The sequence below is a fragment of the Magnolia sinica genome, chromosome 16, assembly GCF_029962835.1.
Source record: "Magnolia sinica isolate HGM2019 chromosome 16, MsV1, whole genome shotgun sequence".
NCBI classification, from domain to species: Eukaryota; Viridiplantae; Streptophyta; class Magnoliopsida; order Magnoliales; family Magnoliaceae; genus Magnolia; species Magnolia sinica.
The window spans coordinates 49,761,955-49,765,884 of record NC_080588.1 but is presented as its reverse complement, the minus strand read 5'-3'; the positions used below and the strand labels follow the sequence as shown (position 1 = coordinate 49,765,884).

Genomic DNA, 3,930 nt, shown 5'->3' with positions numbered 1-3,930 from the left:
AAGAATGATGGGAATTTGAGTGATCATGTCCATGATGGGTTGAGTATCCAGGACGATAAAATCTATCAAGTAATAGAATTTGTCAACCTGGACCAACACATCCTCGATTATCCCTCTCAGTACATGAACTGAGCGATTGGCAAGTTGTAATGTAATTCGGGTGGGTTTCAATTCACCCAAATCTAGTTGTTCATAGACCGAACAAGGAATCAGATTTACACTTGCTCCTAAGTCAAGAAGTGTGTTCTCATTCTAGTAGTTCCCAATTACACAAGCAACAGTTGGGCTACCGGGATCTTTGTATTTCTGTGGAACAACTTGCTTTATGATGGTACTCACTTTTCAGTTAAAACGATTTTCTTTTGAATATTTTTCCATCTTTTGGTCGTACACAAGTCTTTTAGAAATTTGGCATATGAAGGTATTTGTTTATCCACATCCAGTAGAGGGATGTTGACCTTCACTTATTTCAGCATCTCTAGAATGTCCTAAAAGTTAGAGAGAGATTTTGGTGCAACCAACTGTTGGGAGAATGGGGCAATCGACTTGCCTTGAAGTTCTGGTTCTAATTCTTGTGGAGCAGTGCTAGGCCTATCATCATTTTCTACTTCCGAGTTCTTAGGCTTTTCAACCCTTACCGGAATAGATTTGTCAATTATCTTCCCACTCCTAAGAGAAGTGATAGACTTAACTTCCTCCATTTGATTTAAAGTGCTTGGTTCACTTATTTCGTATTGCAGTTTAGGATTGGGTAAAGGTTGGGCTGGAAGAATCCCTTTTTCTCCAATTGGATTTTTATTCTCACGCCCTTGTATGGCCTTTGAAAGGTCTTGAAGGGTTTGCAATATATTCTGAGCCATAAGCTCTTGGTTTTGAATATGTTTTCAGACCGGATCCTCTTGAGGTTTCCCTTAATTCAAGAATTGGTTTGGGATTCCTTGAGGAGTAGTAGTTTGTCCATTCCTCCAAGTAAAATTTGGATGATTTCTCCAACTAGGATTGTATGTGTAAGAGATGGGTCCACTGCAAGGTCCATTCGATTTCTTGTTCAGTGCCTCTTGAAAAGCAGGTATCGTTGGGAAATTTTTAGTTGCATATATGTTGCAAGCACAAATACCACAAACAACTTCCTTAGCCTTATCCTTCTTAAGTTCCATGGCCTCGACCTTCCTTGTGAGACTGGCCACTTTATCATTTATATCATCATCCTCTTTCAGTAAGTATATCCCACCTCTCTCCCTTGCTTGAGTAAGCTTAGATGTGATGCTAGGTTTTGGGGTGATGTCCCATGATTGTGTGGTTTCAGCGAGTTTGTCAAAGTAATCACACACCTTATTGACATTATTGTTCATGAATTCCCCATTGCACATCGTCCCGATAAATTGGCGCATGGAAGATGTTAGTACATCGTGGAAGAAAGTTGTTATATGTCATGTTTCAAAACCATGTTGTGGGCATGAACTAATAAGATCCTTGAACCGCTCCCAACATTGGAAGAATATTTCACCTTCTATTTGGGCGAAGTTCATGATCGACTTCCTGATGGTGTTCATCTTATGGTATGGAAAGAATTTTTTTGTAAACTCCTTCATCAAGTCATTCCATGTGCCAATAGATCGTGGACATAGTGAGTGCAACCACGTCTTAGCTTTCTCTTTCAAGGAGAAAGGAAAGAGTTTCAGCCTGACTGTATCCTCAGACACGTTAGAAAAGTATAAAGTGCCTATAACATCATCAAACTCTTGCAAGTGTAGGTATGGACTTTCAGATTCAAGTCCAAGTAACTTTAGAAGGTGTTGGATCACTCCAGGCATAATATACATGTTTCCTATGTTTCCTGGAAAAATCATACAAGAAGGGGTGCTCACCCCCGCCGGTTGTAAGTAATCTCATAAAGTACGAGGCGGGGGTGCATGATGCACATCATTCTCATCCTGGACTTCCTCAACCCGAGGTTGAGGTTGTCTTCTCAGTTGATTGATTGGTTGATTGGCAGCCATAACTTTAATTAACTCTGTGGATCTCGAGTGGTGTTTAGTCTTATGATGAATAGATAACCCCTCAACCAATCCCCCTTCACTCAAAAGACGTTAAGTGTTGTCACAGACCCACTTGGGCATGCAACACTCTCAGCCATCAATTTCATATTATAACCTAAACTTAAAAAAAGAAGAAGGGAAATAGAAATCTAGAAATAAAAAGAGAGAGGGAATTAGAAAGAAGTTACCAAATTAAAAGTTCTTAAATTAAGATCCTGCAAAATAAAAAAAACAAGTCAGTTTCTAAAAAATAAATAAATTCTGAAACTAGAATGTTTCTAAAAATAAAAATAGAAAGATGAGTTAGTTTCTAAAAATAATAATAAGAAAGCAACCTATTTTCTAAAAACAGAAAATAGAAAGTTTCTAAAAAGAGGAAAAGTTAGTTTCTAAAATCGAATTATGAAAGTTTCTAAACCTTGAATTAGAAAGCTAAGTTAGTTTCTAAAATAATTCAGAAAAACCCTAACCTAAAAATAGAAAGTGGAAAAACCCTAATCTCAACCTAATTTCAAAACTAGCTAATCTTAGAAAATTGCAATTATTAGTTCCCAGTAACGATGCCAAAAACTTGTTCACAACCCCAACTGTAGGGTCGTGATGTAGTAATAATCTCGTGAGACTAAGGTCGAATCCACAGGGACTGAAACTTGTACGTATTCTGAAAGTAACTAGAAGTAGAACTAAAAGAAGTTGAAAATCTAAAACTAAAGTATTTGAGAGAGTAATTGTGATTAAAGTAATTAAAACTTAAGAATTCAAAGGTGGGAACTAGGGTTTTTAGGGATTCACTTGTAGAGATCAGGGAGATCTATGCTTAATTCAAGGACAACTGAAATTAGAGTCCTATCTTATCCAACTGGAAGATATCTCAGTAAAACCAAATTTGAACTTCCTTTGACCTAATTCTCAATGGATGAGAGGTATGAGAACTGGAAGTGATTCCATCACAAAACCATGCCCAGGAGACAAGGTAAACAACAGGATTTACCAATCCCACAACTAATCATATGAGAATTGGAAAGATTAGGTAGGATTTCATCACCCAACCACGCCCATGAGATGATAGTGAACAACAGGATTTCCTAATTTCACAATCTCAATACATGAAAAGAACATACTCAAAGCTATCGTAGATCTATTGTAATTTGAGTCACAACAAACCATTAAAAACTTAAAGTTTTTCTTAAATATTAAACTAGAATCAAAGATAGTTCAACTTAAACATGAATCAAAACAATAGAAAACATCCCATCACACTACAAGTTTCACCTCTTAGCCTCAGTTGAGAGGTTTAGCCAACCATAGACATGATTAAACTAAAATCTCTAACAAAAGCATAAAAATAACAAGGAAAAGGAAGAAAAACTCTTGACGATGGCTTCTCCACACTTTTGCTCCACTCCTCAAGCTCTAGAAGATTCCTGGAAACATCTTAGGGACTCATATTTATAGTTTTACAACTCCAACTTTCGCATCGAGTTTGAAAAATCCAGAAACTGCCTCAAATTTACGTAGTTCGTGTGCTGTCTACATAACCTTAGACTGGTTAAGGACAACCTTCAACTGGTCGAGGGTCATATTTGACTGGTCGAGGGTCTACTTTGACTGGTCAAGGATGCTAAGAATTAAAGGATTTTGATCGCTGAAGTTCGAGTCGAGGAATCTTCAACTGGTCGAGCAGGATCCTTCAACTAGTCGAGGATGGGCTTAGACTAGTTGAAGGATGCCGATTTTTAGGGTTCCTTTTCTTTACTTCAAGTCTTCAATTCTCTTCATTCCTCACTTGATTTTCTTGGATCTTTGGCATGTGAATTCTTCATTTTTAGTCTCATAAGATTCATCCTTGGTTTGGTGATTCTTGAGCATTAAATTCATGCTTTTAGCATCC

The 3,930-nt window shown here is 37.4% G+C and overlaps 1 non-coding gene across 1 annotated transcript; it reads left to right on the top strand.

Annotated features, from left to right (window-relative positions):
- The first annotated feature begins 1,440 nt into the window (after positions 1 to 1,440).
- Positions 1,441 to 1,547, top strand: LOC131230038 (small nucleolar RNA R71). Its single transcript, XR_009163766.1, has one exon. It is a non-coding gene; the product is annotated as a small nucleolar RNA R71 (small nucleolar RNA).
- Positions 1,548 to 3,930: the final 2,383 nt, after the last annotated feature.